This window comes from Dipodomys ordii, unplaced genomic scaffold, assembly GCF_000151885.1.
Source record: "Dipodomys ordii isolate 6190 unplaced genomic scaffold, Dord_2.0 Scaffold90, whole genome shotgun sequence".
Lineage (NCBI taxonomy): Eukaryota > Metazoa > Chordata > Mammalia > Rodentia > Heteromyidae > Dipodomys > Dipodomys ordii.
The window spans coordinates 7,178,250-7,197,465 of NW_012267306.1; positions in this window are offsets into that span (position 1 = coordinate 7,178,250).

The window sequence follows — 19,216 nt, forward strand, 5'->3', positions numbered from 1 at the left end:
TGTCAATATCAAGCTGTTTTGATTATTATGGCTTTGTAATAGAGTTTGAAATTTGGTAGTGATATTTCTCCTGCAATATTCTTTCTGTTAAAGATCATTTTTGCTTTCCGGGTCCTTTATTGTTCTATATGAATTTTTGAATTGTTTCTTCTCTTTCATTGAAGAATGAGGTTGGAATATTGATAGATATGATATTGAATTTGTAAATAGCCTTGGGAAGTATTGTCATTTTCATGATGTTGATCCTTCCAATACAGGAGCATAGGAGGTTTTTCCACTTCCTAAGTTCTGCTTTGATTTCCTTTTTCAGGTTTTTAAAGTTTTCATCATAGAGGTCCTTCACTTCTTCGGTTAATTCCAAGGTATTTTATTTTTTTGTGGGGCTATTAGGAATGGAGTTGCTTTCCTAATTTCAGCCACACTTTTCTCATTGTTGATGTACAGAAAAGCCATTGATTTTTGAGGGTTAATTTTATACTCTGCTACTTTGCCAAAGTTTTGAATCAGCTCGAGTAATTTGGAGTGGATCTGTGGGATTCTTTAAATATAAGATCATGTTATCTGCAAAGAAGGAGAGTTTTACTTCTTCTTTCCCTATTTGGATCCCCTTTATGTTTGCATCTTGTCTAGGCATTCTAATACTAGATTGAAGAGAAGTGGAGAGAGTGGACATCCTTGTCTCATTCCTGAGTCTAGAGGAAATGGCCTTAATTTTTTACCAAATAAGCATAATGCTGTCTGTAGGTTTGTCATATACAGCCTTTATTGCATTGAGTAATGTTCCTGGATTCCTAGTTTTTCCAGAGGCTTCATCATAAAGGGTGTCGGATCTTGTCAAAAGCTTTTTCTGCATGTGGTTCTTATCATTGCTCTTTTTGGTATGATGAATTACAGAAGTTGATTTGTATATAATGATACAGGTTTGTATCCTTGAAATGAATCCTGTTTGATTGTAGTGTATGATTTTTTTGATCAATTGTTGAAGTTAATTGGCCAAAATTTTGTTCAGAAGTTTTGCATTGATGTTCATTAAAGAAATGGGTCTAAGTATATGATTAAGACAAGAAGAAAAGGTCAGATATGTTCATGTTAGGTGAAATGAACCCCAAGATAAGTATTCAAATGTTTTTTACTTTCATGTGATTGTTTCTAGCATATTTATAAGATGATTTCTTTGTTGCTTTGTATGTCCCTTTCCCATGATATAACTCCTGCCTTCACTGTATTTGATGTTGGAATAATTTGTGGAGAGGAAGGGAAAAAACAAATCATTTAAATAGGGATACAGGTGGACCCATTGCAACAATGAGATGTACAAGTCGCTATGTCAAAAAAACGACATTGGCCAGGGTGGGGGGAGGGAGAAGGGGAGATGAGTGGGTGGGTGAGGTGGGATATGGGAAGGGATAGGAAGGGAAAACAAAGGAGGAAGCAACAATGGTTGATAAGAAATGTACTCATTATCTTACCCATGTAATTCTAACTCCTCTGTATGGTATTTTCATAATTATATATATGTATATATATATATGTATATATAAAAAAAAATAAATGGGTCTATAGTTCTTTTTTTTTTATGAATCCCTGCCTGGTTTGGGAATTAGGGTTATGATGGCTTCATAGAAAGTCTTTGGTAGTGAACTTTCTCTTTCAATTTCGTTGAAGAGTATTCCTGTGAGTTCTATTTTAAAGGCATTGTAGAATTCATTGAAAATCCAACCAGTCTTGGGCTTTTCTTATTGTTGTTTCTATTTTGATGCTTGATATGGGCCTGTTAAAATGGTTTAACTCATCTTGGTTTAGTTTCAGCATGTCAATATTTGCTAGGAAATGGTCCATTTCTTCCAGATTCTCAAATTTGTTAACATAAAAAGGTTTGAGAAGTATTCCCTTATAATGTTCTGAATCTTGATTGTTTCTATGGTGATGTTTCCATTCTCATCTCTTGAGTTTTTAATTTGGGTGTGTTCTCTTCTTTTTCTGATAAGATTTGCTAAGGGTCTGTCAATTTTTTTTCATTTTCTGAAGAACCAACTCTTTCTTCTGTTGATCCTTTCTATGTTTTTTTTGGACTCTAATTCATTTAATTCTGATTTAATTTTAATTATTTCTTTCTGTCTACTGGATTGAAAGTTCAGATGTTTGGGGCCGGGAAAGGGGCCCAAGGGTAGAGCGCTTGGCTTGCATACATGAGGTCCTGGGTTCGATTCCTCAGCACCACATAAGCAGAAAAAGCCAGAAGTGGCACTGTGGCCCAAGTGGTAGAGTGCTAGCCTTGAGCTGAAGAGCTGAGGGACAGCGCCCAGGCCCAGACCTCAGGCCCCATGACTGGCAAAAAAAAAAAAAATTGAAAGGTGAGAGGTTTCATTAAATTTTTGGTTTCAGATCTCTCCAATTTGTTGATGTAAGAACTCAGAGCTATGAACTTGCTTATGAGTACTTCCTTTGCATTGTCCCAGAGAAGCTGGTAATTTGTGTGTTCATTTTATTGAACATCTTGAACATTTGAATTTCCTTTCTAATCTCTTCCATGACCAACTGGTGATTCAACAGTGTGTTGTTCAACCTTGATGTGTTACCAGACTTTCTTTGATGGCTTTTGGTGTTGAGTTCTAATTTTATTCCCTTGTGGTCTGAGGGAATGAGTTGCATAATTTCAATGTTTCTGAATTTGGACAAGTTTGCTTTGTGACCTAAAATGTGGTCTATTTTGAAAAATGTTCCTTGTGCTACTGAGAAAAACGTGTATACTCAGGCTTCTGGGTGAAATATTCAGTAGATGTTAAATCTAGTTGATCTATGAAGTTGTTTTTGAGTTTTTGCCAAGTTGATTTATCTAGTGAGGATAGTGGTGTGTTAAAATCCCCAACAATTATTGTCTTTGGATCTATATGAGATTTGAGGGAAAGTAGTGTTTCTCGGATAAATTTGGGTGTTCCATTGTTTAGTGAATAGATATTTAGAATTATACTATCCTCCTGAAGAGGAGATCCCTTAATTAGTATGTAGTGGCCTTCTCTGGTAACCTTCTTTATCTCTTCTCACTAATTTTAATTTGAAGTCTATTTTATCAGATATTAGGATTGCAGCTCCTGCCTGTTTATGGGGGGTAGATTTTATTCCATCCTTTCACTTTTAAAATATGTTTGTTTTTATGGACAAGGTGTGTCTCTCGAAGGCAACAGATAGAAGAATCGTGCTTTTTTAAAAAATTATTTATTTTTATTGTGAAAATACTGTACAGAGGTGTTACAATTAGATGGGCAAGATAATGAGTACATTTCTTATCAAGCATTGTAGCCTCCTCCTTTGTTTCCCCTTCCCATCCCTTCCCATCCTACGCCTGCCCCCCCACCTAATCCTCCCCCCCCACCAAAGTTGTAAAGTTCACTTTTGACATGACAACTTGTACTTCTCATTGTTGCAACAGGTCCACCTGTATCCTTTGTTAATTTTTTTTCTTTCATGCATATGTTTCTAACGCATTTATAAGATTATTTCTTTGTTACTTTGTATGTCCCTCCCCCACAGTATAACCCCTGCTTTCACTGTATTTGATGTCAGTATAATTTGTGGAGGGGAAGGGTAAAACAAGTCGTTTAAATAAGGATACAGGATCTTGCTTTTTAATCCAACTAGAGAGTCTATGTCGCTTAATTGCAGAGTTAAGTCCATTAATAGTGAGAGTTAGGACTGAGAAATGTTTGGTACTTCCTGCCATTTTTTGCACCTTCTTGGGGGCTGTGACAGCTGGGGTCTTTCTATGGTTCTTGGATTCTCAGATTGGGTGTGGTTTCTTGGCCTGTATTGTGCTCTTGTTGGTTTTCTATGTGTAGGACACCTTTTTTTAAAAAAAATTTTTATTGTGAAAATACCATACAGAAGGGTTTCAATTACATGGGCAAGGTAATGAGTACATTTCTTATCAAGCATTGTTGCCTCCTCCTTTGTATAGGACATCTTTAAATATCTGTTCTAGGGATGGTTTGATGGAGATATATTGTTTCAGTTTTTCTTTGCTATGGAAGATTTTTATGTGGCCTTCCATTATGAAGAAGAATTTAGCTGGGTATAGTATTCTTGGTTGATAGTTTTTGTCTTTAGGGTGTGGTATACATCATTCTAGATTCTTCTTAATTTAATTGTCTCTGCTGAGATCTGAGGTTATTCTAATTGGTTTCCCTTTATAGGTGATTGATCTTTTCTCCTAGAAAGCTTTAAGGATCCTCTCCCTATGTGGATTATAATGTGATAGTGGGATGTCCTGTTCTGGTCTGGTCTATTTGGGGTTCTAAAAGCTTCTTGTATCAGAATAGGCCTATCTTTTTGTATGTTTGGGAAGTTCTCTGCTACGATCCTGTTAAATAAATTTCTTAGACCATTAACTTCTGTCTCTAGGTGCTCCTTTACACCATTATCCTCAGATTAGGTCTTCTGATGGTGTCTTCTAAATGTTGCATAGATCTTTCATATTTCTTGGGTTTGTCTTAGATAGTTGTGTGTGTTCTTTCTCTATAATATCTAGGCTTTCTTCAATCCCAGAGATTTGATATCCTGCATGATCTAACCTACTATCAAGACTTTCTACTTTGTTTTTTGTTGTTGTTTTTATTTCCTTTCCTTCTAATTGTCGGCTTTGATGCCTTCAAATTCTTTATTGGAGCTTTGTTTTAGATCTTGTATGGACTTCTTTACTTCCTTAATTTGGTGTTCAGTGTTTATTCTCTTATCCCTTAGTTGATTGGTTATGGTTTCATTGGCTTCCCTTTCCTTCTGACGGGCTCCATTCAGCATTCCCTTTATGGTGTCCCTAAATTCCTTCAGCTGTCTTTTTTATGGATTCCATGAATACCTCTATTGATCTTTGTCTATTCTTTTCCCCCTCACTCAATTCTTGTATTACTCTTCGATTAGCTCCCTCAAGCTCACCCAATTCATGTATTTCTCTTTGACTGTTCTCAGCCTGCTCACACAATTCCTGTATTAATCTTTGATTAGCTTCCTCATGCTCACAAGAATCTTGTAATAATTTTTGGTTAGCCTCATCCTGCTCCCAAAGTTCCTGTATTAATCTTTGGTTAACCTCCTCTCACTCCCTATAATGCTCACACTGAGTCCTTTGCAGGTTTTCAATCTTTTCATTCACCATGTTTTCCAGTAGTCCTTGTAGAGCTTTTTGGGAACTCTCCTCTGGATTATTCATTAACTGTTCTGTTACCTGATTATTGTGAGTGGGAGTTGAGAAACCTGGAGTTGCCATTTTTCTTGTGCTTCTCTGGCTTGTTCTGCCCATTTGTAATGAAAGTAACACTGATTTCACACTAGAGAATTATTTTAAGACAAACATCAACCAGAGTCTTCTATTTGCATAGTCAAAATGGGTGCAGATGAAATCTAGTTCAACAGATAAAATCTATTCAACATCAAACAACTCTAGATTAATGGCTAAGAACATCAAAGAGGGATTCAGCAAACCAGAAAATAATTGGTTTAGGAAGAATTGTGGGGAAAAATATGATTAGAGGGATGTGGAGAAGTTAAAGGAAAGAGTGAATTTAACCAAGTCCTAATCTCCAAGTGGAAATGGATAGAAAAGAATGAAAGGAGAGAGATAAAGAAACAAGAAAAAATGAAAACAAAAAAACAAAAAAATTGAATTAAAAAATGAAACACTTAAAAATTATGTCAATATAAAGAAATAATACTTATAGAAGAAATGGATAGTATGACAGGAGGAAAGAGATAAAAAAGAAAAGTAAAAAAAATTAAAAAATGGAATACTTAAAACTTATACAAGTATAAAGAATTAATACTACTATTAAGGAAGTTAAGCCTAAGAGGCTGTGAATTGAGTAATCAATTTCTGAATTATGTACACAATGAAGGATAAGATCTAATAACCAACAACAGGTATATATCTGGGGATGAACAGAACAGCAATTAAGTCACGCAAAACACACACACACACACATACACACACATACACACAAACCTAAAATAAAAATTATGAAAGAAAAAAATAGAAAACAATTTTTAAAAATAAAAAATAAGTAGAAAAACAAGTTATTTGATTTTTTTTTAAGAGGCAGATCTTGTATCTCCCCTGTGTCCATAATCAGTTTCTTGGTAGAATATCTGTTTTGCCTGGGGTGTTTAGTTTTCCTGTGGCTTGATTGGTTTCTTAAGTTAGTTTGTTTGAGCAGGCAGAAAAAAGCTCTGTCTTACCCAGGACTTCATGATCCTCCTCCCAAGCTAGTTCAGTGAGAGGGAGATCTACTTTGAGTCACAAAAGAGGGAGATGGGCTGTTTCCTAGTCTGTGATCAGCAGGATGAAGATTTCTACTCCTTGTCAGTTCTTTCTTGTGGTGAGTAGAATCCACTAGCACAGGACATCTGGCACCTTTGTCCTGGGCTCTCTCTGTTGATATGGCAGCAGTGGCACCAGCCACTGTTGCCACCCCACAGACACTGCAAATGCTCAGATCTGTCTCCTTGACCAAGTTGCCTTTATGGGTGGTTAAGGCTTTTTTGCATTAAGAATCTAAATCATTTTAACATTTTAGAAGTTGAAATTTGTACTTTTCACTATGAATACACTTACTTTGCCTATGTTGTCATAATAAAATTTGGATACCAAAAGTAAACGTTTACACTAAAAGACTTCAAATTTAAATATCATCTCATACTGCCTTAGTGACATTTATAATGATATTTTGGATTAGTTATCACTTATTCCAATTAGCTTATTACTTGCAAATTTCTTCTAACATGGTAAAGAGCAAAGAAGTTTAATTTACATGATTTAAATTGCAATCCTTAGCTATTTTATAAATGTGTTCTTTTATAGACATATAAATCAGAAAATATTTTTGAAAATGGTTTATGCTCTGTCAGCCATGGTGTTTCCATGCTCTCTCTCTCTCTCTCTCTCTATATATATATATATACATATATGTACATATATATTAACTTTCTATTCTTTTTGTTTGTATATTTTTATTGTAAAAATACTGCAAAGAGGGATTACAGTTACATGAGTAAGATAATGAGTACATTTCCTATTGAGCATTATTACCTCCTCCTCTATTTTTCTCCACCATTCCTTCCCTCCCCACATCCCCAACTTCCCCTCCTCCTCCCCCCGAAGTGGTAAAGTTCATTTTCAACATAGTGTCTTGTATATCTCATTGTTACAAAATCTGTGCTATATCTTAAGTGGGACTTTGTGGCATAGACACCACAGACAATGTTCAATGCAGGTAACTGTGCTGCAATAAGACTTTATTTTTGGATAGTAAGATTAAATTTTATATTATCTCCATATCATGAGATTTTTATAGTTTTTTTCCCAGTTAAACCTATATGAGACTTTTTTGGTCTTCAGCTTAAAAAGTAAATAAATAAAGCCAGGCTTTAGTGGCTCACTGCTGTAATCTTAACTACTCAGGAGACTGAATCTGAGAATCATGGACCAGCTAGGAAAATCCATGAGACTCTTATATTCTTAACCTCCAAAAAGCCAGAAATGCAGTTGTGGTTCAAGTGATAGAGTGCTAACTTTGAGCACAAAAACATAATTATAACATGTGGGGCCTGAGTTCATGTCTCAGAAACAGTATAACTCAATCAACTGAACAAACAAACAACAACAATAAAAACAATAAAGGAGCTGAATTTTACCTATGAGCTATCTTTTGTCAATTCTTTCCCTTTATTACTAATAAGTGGGTGAGAAATTCTTGTGAGATTAGCTAGCTTTGAATTGACTATACATCTAGATTCCTCCTATGGGTTTTGGTAGTTCCATTACTTCTTTCTCTAACACTGTTTTACAGTGTGACAGAAGAAGGAATTACTCCTGAAAGATAAGATAATGGTGAGGACTGAAATCATTTCATGGAAGATCACCCAACATTTTGTAGTTATTATAATTCTTATTTTTATATCGATTTTTATAAGGAAGAATTTATTAGATGACAAGTTTTATTTATTGATTTTTAATGAAAAATTACTCTTCTATAGTGAGTTGAAGGTATACATTTTCACGTTAATTTCAACTTCACGTTTTTCTGTCTTTTTAATCTATTGGTAAAATGTTGAGAAATATAATGTTTCATAATGTAATTATAAAGATTGTAGCATGCTATCAGTAGTATACCTCTTCAATGGCAGTCACCTGAATACTCCAAAAAATTCTCTTTACATATAGCTGAGTGCTTGATTCAATTTTTGAGAATTTTGAATTCCATACTTAAATGTGGCCTTATTAAATCACAATTAAATATAAATTCTACTTGAATCTTCTGTGAAATACAGTGATATTATTATGTACAATGTTTAACAAAGTGTAGTTGTAATCTGACTTATTTGGTGAATACATCAAACTTACAAAATATACTTGATATATATGACTTAAAAATATACTGTGGTATATGACTTAATTCATATATCAGTGTTAATTATCTTTCAAAATTTAAGATGAAGTTCTAATTCAGGACTATTCACATTCCCTAGTTATGATTTTTTTTCCTGAGGAGTTAAGTTCTTAAGACAGATGTGTATATGTCACTAGTAAACCTGAGTTAAGATCCAATATAATGTGAGTATAATTTTGGATTATACTTACTCCACATCTCTATAAAAGCTAGCAGTATTGACACCATCATCCAAGTCTTTTTTTTTTCATACATATATTTTATCAATGTGTTTGTCTGATCCAAGGTCTATTTTTAGTAACATTCATTGTCATGTACTTTATCTGAGTTCTTTTTTAGTGTGTGGTTATTATAATAGAAGCAGATGGGACAACAATGACATATTTTTTGAGAAAATAATACACATTTATATATAATGTGATTATTCTACTGGACATAGCAAAATGTGTGTAGAACACTGAAGCTTAGAACCACAGGATAGAATTCAGACATTCAGTGTCCACTTTAAGATTTGTTTATTTTGGATTACATATTCTGTTTTAAAATAAAAAGATCAAAACAACTTCCTGAGCAATCAAGTATTTTTTTCTAAACAACTTTTTGATGAGTTAAGTGTAAATGAATCAGAACCATATGGAAAGAATTTTCCTTACAATACACACTGCCTTAATGGGGAAAGTGTTTATGAGTATGCATTTTGGTTTTTAAAAATTTGAAAAATATTTTGAGAAATAGTTTACCAATCCCAAATGTGGTTTTTTCATCTGTTCCTGGTATAATAAACATCAAAAGAAAGTCTTGCAAGCCAAACAACTGTAGGGCATGGTTAATCAGGGAGATATCCCTAAATCTGATGTTTATCAAGGCCTCTCTGTCTCTGAGAACTGGGCAGTGTCTCAGGGAAGTGGGCAAGGTAGAAAGAGATTGCTTCTGGCAGTTTGAAAAAGTCCCATCAAACAAACTTTCATTAACTTGAAAGCAGAGCTCAGTCCCTTTTCTATCAATGCAGTGCACAATTAGCTTATTGTTTTCTGGAGCCCTTGAGATTATCAGCAAACAGCATTCCATTATCCCTTCTTAATTTCTGAAACAACTGAGAAAAAAATAATTATTAGGGATGAAAGACTCAAATAATACCAATGCCTGATAAATACATCTGGGTATTAGAAACAATGGCTATGTCCTAGACTGAACTGTGTCATATATTAAATCCTTAGGCCTTAAAGTGATAATAATTATAAACAGAACCTTGGCAAATAATTAGGTTTCCATAAAATCATGAGAGTGATGTCCTCAGGAAGAGATTCATGACTTTTAAGACAATGGAAGGCCATCACAGTCTCTCTGTCCAAAGGGAGGACACAGAAGGAAGAGGCTTTTGACAAGCCAACTAGGTGGTCTTCACAAAACCCAATCACGCTGGCATCCAGATCTTGGACTGACAGCCTCCATAACTGAGGTCCTAATTTTTTGTTGTTAAACCCACCAGGTCTATGAGACTTTGTTATAAATTCCCACTTTGTTTTAGTAAGAAACAACCCATCTGAGAGAGGAGACCTTGAATCTTCACAGAGAGCAAACTTAGAATCTCTGTCTCTCTCTACCTTGCTAGAGAAAAAGGAAGACAAACAAGCCTAAGTGTGTGTGTGTGTGTGTGTCTGTGTGTGTGTATGTGTGTTAGTCTTGGCCTTAAACTCAGAGACTGGGTGCTGTCTCTAACATTTTTGCTCCAACTAGTGCCACAGCTCCATTTCTGGGCTTTGGTGGTTAATTGAAAATGAGTCTGATTGATATTCCTGTCTAAACTGCCCATGAACTATGATCCTCATCTTTTAACCTCCTGAGAAGCTAGGATTATAGTTGTGAACCCAACAGTAGCCAGTGAGACTACATTTTGTACAAAGTTCTTGACATTATTTTCTGGTAAAGGAAAATTGTACTAATTGGAATGGATTCATTTCCTAAGGCTGCTATATAAATTTATCATAAATGGGGTTGTTTAATAACAGAAGTTTATTAGTTTAATATTCACGATACTAGAATATTAGTTGGAGATGTTAACAGGGCTTGTTTTTCATAAGGACTGTGAGAAAAGCTTGTATTAAGAGTTCTATGTTTGGTTTATTTATGGCTATATTCTTGACTCCTAATATTGTCTCCTCTCTGTACATATCTCTGTTTCAATTATCTCTTCTGGTATTGATATTGGTTATAACAGATCAGGTTAAACCCTAATGACATCATTTTAATCATGTCTCTTAATACCTCATATGGCCCCATTCTGAGGTCATATACCCTTCCATACTGCTGATTACAGAATTAAGGGGACATAATTCTGGACTATTCTGAACCCTGAAGTAAGCCTGGAGCTGGGATCTGTTTTTGCTATACTGGTGCCTGAGTCCACAGGAGTATTCCAAACACTAAAATCATTTTTGCTGTAGAGGTTTGAACTCCACAGCTTTAAGATTCTTGGTATCAACACAGGACAAGCAAGACAGAGGTTTAATCCATAGGTGCCAGACCAGAGTGTGGGGCAGCAGGACTGGATTGTTAATGATTTTACTAGGATAGATCCAACATTAGGGTCTAAATGAAAATGCAAAGGTCATTTCCTTCTTCTGCCAGTTAGAAGTAACTGTCTCTACACTCCGTTCTCTGATATTGTTTGAGAGGTAGCTTGAGTAATGTAAAATGTAAAACTGTTCTTCCTTTGATTTTCTATGCAAATATCATTGTGTCTGTGATATTCATGGATGCTATAATACCTTTCCTGGTTTACTTAAATCTTATGACAGCATTTTTATACCTGGAGTGCTATTCAAATTGATTTTTTGTGTAGGTGGGAGTAGGGGAAAGTGGTAGAATATTGTGTTCTGCTTCCTTGCTGATGTCTACAAAATAATGGGTTTTAATTAGCATTGAAACATTTCAATAACAATTTCTTTCTGACTTACTAATAGGAGAAAATTATTACTTCAGAAATTGAATTCCTTGGTTGCATAATATTAAAGAATATGAATTCACAGAAGCTTACCATCTTTTATAGTGATAAATATATATTATCATTTACTTAGATGCATTTTCATGAAATTCATGGAGACATGGATATAGAGCTTTATTATGAAATGACATAAATGAGGAAATCTCTAAGATATTACTAAAGATTCTCCTGAGGATAAAAATCTTAGCTAGGGTGTGAAATGTTTAGGCTTAGCTCAAGGATAGCTTTAAATTTTTACTTCATGTCACTTTGTGGTTAATTTACATTTTAAATATCAAATCCAAAGTATATGTGTCAATGATAATTTTTTGTGTCTTAAACACAGGAGTTGAATAAACTTGAGACATTATGAACATTTTTCACAATAAGAATTTTGCAATAAGAATTTTTCACAATAGGAATTTTAATTTAATTTATAACTGTTGGTTACAATCAATATGGTTTTAGTTGTTTTTTCCCCTAAAGCTACAAATTGAAAAGAGAAGCATATTTCTTTTGTCTCAGTATACTTTTTAAATATATATTAACAAGTCTGGAAATAAAACAAAGACTGATAGACATATATAGTGATAATGAAAAACAAATTGAAATTCTTTTTTAATACCTTTTTATTGTAAAAATACTGTACAAAGTGTTACAGTTACATGAGCGAGGTAATGAGTACATTTCCTAGGAAGCATTTACCTCCTCCTTTGTTTTTCCCCATCACCTCTTTCCTCCCATCTCCACAACAACACTCCTCCCGACTACCCCCAGCCTAAATTGTAAAGTTCATTTTTCAACATAGTGTCTTGTACATCTCATTGTTACAATGAGTCAACCTGTATCCCTATTTAAGCATTTTGGTTTTTTTTCGTTCCCCTCCCCAAATTAGAGAATTGTATATACAAGATGCGGGGCATCGATATCAAATACAGTAAAAACAGGAGTTGTACCATGGGGGAGGATCATACAAAGAAACAAAAAAATCATATGTTACATTATAAATACGTTAGAAACAATAGAAAGATAGGAAAAAAAAACACTGTGTCCCTATCTCAGATTGAAATTCTTGAGAGATTGCTGGAAGGGTATTTCATTATTAAACATGTGAGCTTCTCATAATGCAATACATTTGGTGTATTTACTAAAAGCAGTTCATAAATATATAAAACAAATGTACAGTCACATAAACTTTTACCAACTTTTATGTTAGAAAAATAGAAGAACATGAAATTCTCTAATGCATATCACATGGCTATGTAACTTGCCTTAAATGGCAAGAACTATGAAGTAAATACCATAAATTTCAGGGTATACAGCAACCCACTGCCTAAGAGGAGCTGGAATTTAATGTGTTAACATTTTCTCATAAAGTTTGACCTGTGCTTTTGCATGGTGCTGCCTCTGCTTAGCAGCTGTTACCACCAACAAGCAGTGCCTTGTCTCCCACCTCCTCCTCTGCCTTTGCGTGACTGTCACTGCTAAAGCAAATATGTTTTCAGTACAACTTCCATCACAGCCTCCCCAGAGTGTTAGTAGTCAAAGAGTATTTGGAACTTAGAAAGCATGCAACTACAGCCAGCTGTTCATAAATGAAACAAGGCAAGACGTCATAAGTTGAGTATTTTTGAAGTGCAAATCATGCAAAACCACCTCTAAACCTTATACCTCTGAGCACATTTTATCAGTGATTCCTCACTATTCTATTCCCTATGTAGCATACAAGATTTAAAGTGTAAAATTAAGGAAGTAGTAGAAGAAAATCCGAAATAAGATTCATCCTGGCTCTTTTGATTTTTCCCTCTTTTCACAAAAATAAAATGTACACTATTTTGCACAGTGTTGCACAGCTTTCTGAATTTTCACTCACTAAAAACATCCATGTGACCAGGTAGTATTCCCATAAAGAAATAGAATATAATACATGCCATCCATAAGCTCCTTTATAAACTATTTTATGAAATAACCCCAGGTAATCATGACTTTGACATGCAGTTAAGTAGTTTTTTTCCTCCATTTAAATACTTTCTATGAATAGAATATTACGACAAGCTTTATTCATCTCTCTCTCCTTTCCCTCCAAAAGTCATTTTTTCAGATTGATCCACGTTGCTGCCTGGATATATAATTCATTATTATTGCTTACTCCACCGCTGCTCTCACTTCTGTAAGCTGTGGCGAGAAGCCATTATCAAAAGAGGGTCTGTCATTTGAGATTAAGCTTCTCTGGGGATTTAGAAAGATGAAATGATCATGGCACAGAGAGCCTTGGGATGCCCTAACACAGTGTTTATGAAGTACATGGCCAAGACAATGATTTACCACAGGAAGAAGATATGACATGGTCCTTTGTAAGTTGTACTAAGCTCTGGCAGTGAGAAGTCTAATGGCTGGAGGTTTTGCTCTCTTTGGCAAGGAGCAAGCCTCTTTCCCAAAGGGTTGAAACAAAACACTGAGTCTGTAGTTGGCATATACTCAGCCTCAATGACCTGCCTCCAGAATGTGTGTTTACTAGGTGAATCTGAGGGACTGAAGCCTTCTGGATTATGTGATATCTACAAACCAATCACCAGAGAGATGAATTGCTCTGCAGACCTGGAAAGCACTAAGGCCCAGCTCTAGGGACTGTATCCTAGATTGTGTTTGCTGTCGGGGAGATCTGCGAACCCAGAATCCAGGCCTCTGGAATCACATGATTTCCACAGCCTCTTTCCCTACAGGGGAATTGTTATACAATCTGTGACAGAACTGAAACTGGCTCTGGTCAGTATATACCATCATGGATTTTCTGCCAGACAGTCCTGGGAACCAGAAGTATAGGCTTTTTGAATCATATGGTCACAACCTTCTTCCAGTACCATCTTAGCACATAAACAAGTGATAGTTGAACTGCTGAACATTAAGAAGTACATGTCAGTGGTTGCTTGCTGTCAGAAAGAACTGAGGCCCTAAAGTACGAACTCTCTAAAACATGATAGTACAGCCTCCTCATACAGGGCAATAGCATTTGAAAACATTAAGATCAGTAGTCAAAGTGCTTAGGTAAGCATAGTATTTAGGTTCCTCAGTTCTGCTTACAATAATATAGAACCAAGTGCTCTCTTTGCTCTCTAGACTCTTTGACATGTTTGGTAGTCACTCATAGCTTTAGAAATGTGACTCTCCTGAGGACAGAGGATGAGGGCTGGAGAGCCTGAAGCAAGCTGCCTGGCCCACAAACTATAAAATTCCCTATGACCAGCAGCTTCCAGAAACTAAATAGAGAAGCTGCAATAGTGAAGGAAATACACAACTGACACTTCTACCAGAGACTCCTGCTAGTTTTCCTCTGTCTGAGCCATTCTGGAGAGCAGGCCTGATGCCCTAATAATGTCAGAAAATGTTGGGCACTAAGCAATCCAGTCTAGTGGTGAGAAATAATACCTCAACCTTACTATTGCACTCTCCAACATGAAGCTGGAATTTTTTTACATTGGAAGACCATATACAGCTAAAGCTTTCAACTAGCATTTTGGTCTCAAATATGCAAACAAGAAACACAAAGTACATGAAAAATATAGAAACACAAGCTATATGAAAACAAAGACAACATAAATCCTTCAACACTGAACTGCTACAAAAGAAATACAATACGGAAGTAGATAAAATCTCAAATAAAGATCTCTGAAAATTAGTTAGAAATATGGTCAGTGAAATAAAAGAAAAAACAATTGGTGTGGTGGTAGAGGCTTCATAATCCCCCTATCCCTAGGCAAAACTGAAACACTGAGGCTAGGTGCTGGCTTAGTATTTGTTCTACAAGGCCTGCTTACCTCCAGCTGTTGTGTGTTGGCTGCTAGGTTAGCCTCTGAGTATACAAACCTCTGAGCATACAACCTCCTTTCCACCACAGGAATTCTGGATAAATTCCAAGAAAAGTCAGGTAAAAAATTAAATAATGCAGGAATGAAAATTTCAATTCTCCACAAACGATTCAAGCTGGCAGATAGATTGAAAACAATACCCAATCACTAGTTGCTTACAACAAAAAATACTTTATAGCAAAATCAAATATAGGCTTAGAATAGACTACTAGGAAAAAGTTTTCTAGCAAATAGACCTAATATCTGACAAAGAAGAACATATCCCAAATTAGTCAGAAGATACAAGGTAAATTCACATTGATAAAGGGAAGAGGATACAAAGAGAAAATAACATTCTTAAATGTATATATACTGAGTATCAGTGCACTCAGTTTCTAAAAACTACATAATTAGTCATTAAAACACAGACAGACCCCAAAACAATGATAATGTGAAACTTTAATATCCATTTCTGGTCAATAAGATAGACAATATCAACAAGGAAACATCAAAATCAAATGACACTATTGATGAAATGGATATAAAAATCACCAAAATAATATTCCACTGGAAATCTGCAAAGCACACATTCATCTCATGGTTGGATAGAATGTTTACAAACATAATATCTTAGACATAAATCAAGGCATAATAAATACAAAGAAAGTGAAAACATGTTTTGTATTTTATCACAGTATGACAATATAACTAAAAATGAGAAATATGAGAAGCGGGGCTGGGAAGGTGGCTCAGTGGTAGAGCGCTTGCCTTGCATGCATGAGGCCCTGGGTTCGATTCCTCAGCAGCACATTAGCAGAAAAAGCTGAAAGTGGCGCAGTGGCTCAAATGGTAGAGTGCTAGCCTTGAGCTGAAGAGCTGAGGGACAGTGCCCGGGCCCAGAGTTCAAGCCCCATGACCGGACCTCTCCCCCCAAAAAAAGAAATATGAGGAGCTACAAAAAAATACAGACGTACAGACTGTTAAAATATCATCAGTCATTAAATAAAATATGATAATATGAAATATTTCTAAAATTAAAAATTTTAATCCTGATTAAGACGGAGAAAAAAGTACTAAAAGAAAATATTATAAAAATTCAGAAACAAGTAAATCCTCTAATAAAACAAATCTTCTAATAATACGACTCGAATTCTTAGAAAAGCCAAATGAACCTCAGAATCAATACAACAAAGGAATTAAAGTGAGGATAGAAATTAATGAATGGCTATTAAAGAAATAATACAATGAATCAAAGCCAAAAAGTTGTTCCTTTGGAAAGATAACCAATGAAAGAGGATATGATCCAAATCAATAAAATCAGAGGTGGGAAGTGAGATATCACAAAAATACAAATGAATTGCAGAGATGCATTAGAGAATAATCTATACATTTACATTATAGATATTATATATGTGCATATAATATATAGATATAATGTACATGCATGAAATGTATTGGCAAATCTAGTTGGAATATATCAATATATCTATCAAAATATATCAATATGTTTCTAGATTCATACAACCTTCCAAAAATATATATATCAAAAATATATATATCCAAAGATATATAAAGAACTTATGCAGACACAACCAGTAATGTGATAGGGACAGAAATATTATCCCAACAATAACGACAGTTGCTGGAGGAGATGTGGACAGAAGGAAACCTTACTGCATGGTTGGTGGGAGTGTAAACTTGTTCAACTACTTTGGAAAGTAGTATGGAGGTTCCACAAAAGACTCCACATAGAGCTTCCCATGGTTTCCCTTATTTGCAATAACTAGTATATGTCTGAGTGAAGCAGAAAAGGTCAGATAAGTTGATGTTAGTGGAATGAATCCCAAGATAAGTATTCAAATGTTTTTTTTTTCTTTCATGCAATTGTTTCTAACATATTTATAAGATGATTTCTTTGTTGCTGTGTATGTCCCTCCCCCACGGTATAACCCATGCTTTCACTGTATTTGGTATAATTTGTGGAGGGGAAGGGGAAAAACAAATCATTTAACTAGGGATACAGTTGGACCCATTACAACAATGAGATGTACAAATTGTTATGTCGAAAAACTAACTTTTATAACTTTGGTGGGGGGGGAGGATCGGGGGTGGGGTGGGGGGAAGTATGGGAAGGGATGGGAAGGGGAAACAAAGAGAAGGCAACAATGCTTGATAAGAAATGTACTCCTTATCTTGCCCATGTAATTGTAAGTCCTCTGTACGGTATTCTCACAATAAAATAATAATAATAAAGAAATATTATCCCAACATATAATGTGCAGGACCAGGCAGTCTCACTGCTGAATTCAATCAGATCTTTAAGATAGACCTAACACCAATATGTCCCAAAAGTGTTAGAAATAGTCCCATAAGTAAAAAAAAAAAGAAATAACATTTCCAAACTTATTCTATGAAACCAATATTACTCTGATGCAAGAATCTATTAGTCATACAATGAAGAAAAATAATTGTCAGTTTCATTAATAAATACAGTCATAATGCTCAATGTTCACATGTGAAAAAGAAAATGGAAAATGAGTCTAGAAGCAGTGGGGCAAGGAAGATGGAAAACAATGGTGAAAGGGGTAACTGTTCAAGTTGTATTGCATACATAGATGATCATTATAAATTATATCCTCCTGAAATACACAGCTAGATGCCAGTGGCTCACGATTATAATCCCAGCTATTCAGGAGAGTGAGATATGATTATTACAGTTTGAAGTGATGCAGCTGGGGCAGGAAAATTCTTGGAAGTCTTACCTCTCTAAGTAAGGGCCAAAAAACCAGAAGAGAAGCTGTGATTCTCTTGGTGAAAATGTAACTAGTGCAGCCACAAAGGAAATTAGTGTGGTTTCTCAAAACATAAAATAGATGAGCCTCCTATAGCATTTCTGAAATTGTAACCCAGTCTCAAGCACAACTTTAGTTTACCCAGCTGATTCATATCTATAAATATAGATGATCTTATCAAACTTTATCAACTCTGTTTTGCTACATGTTACACTTTAAGTCAGAATGTATAAAAATATTCCCTTGACACTACCTAAAAAATCCCATTTTACAGATGAATAAACTAACAAGGCCTTTGTGACTGCATCAGTTTATCATAAAACTTTTGTTTTATAGGGTTTGCATTTTATAGAGTTCCAGATTCAAATGCAAAGCTTTAGGCTCATGACTTTGTTCTTCTCTGAAAATAGCAACACTTTCTCAGGCACTATTTGCATTATCTCATCCTAGAATTTCTTGGGAATCTATGGGTAATGTCTCATTCATTCTTGCCTATACTTGGTAGTAAGTTCCATATATGTAAACCAGTATTATTTTGCTGAAGAAAACCTCTACATAAAAAATAAATACTTTAAGTAATCAACGTTTGAATTTTCCAATAGAAGGCATTGCTTTCACAGTTTCCTATATGATGAGAGCATCAAAACATAAATGATAATCTTGTAGTCAAAAAATATTATTAACAAGAGATACTCGAGCCAGTATGTCTATGACTAATAAAATTGCACCTGAGAATTTTCAATCTTTATTAGAATTGAAATCGTGATACACTGAAGAAAGAGAAGAGCTCTTTATGCCTCATCATTAAAATCCGTCAGCTTCAAAATCAATCAGCATATCTACATATTTCTATATATAACATGTGGTATACTCTAAGGAGAAGTAGTCAGTCTTCCCATTTTCTGCCTTTTTGTTAGTAATATTTTCCTGAAATATAAAGTCTTACCTTAAAACAAATGCCTATCCAAGTGGCTTAAATATATTTTATGATACAAATTGACATCTAATTCATATTAACAATTATAAGTAGAAAGTTAGAAAATATAAATAAGACCTGAGCAACGGACAAGGGTCTCATATCTAAAATATACTTGGAACTCAAAAAATTAAACCCCCCAACAACAAATCCTCAAAGAAACAACTGCCCAATAAACAAGTGGG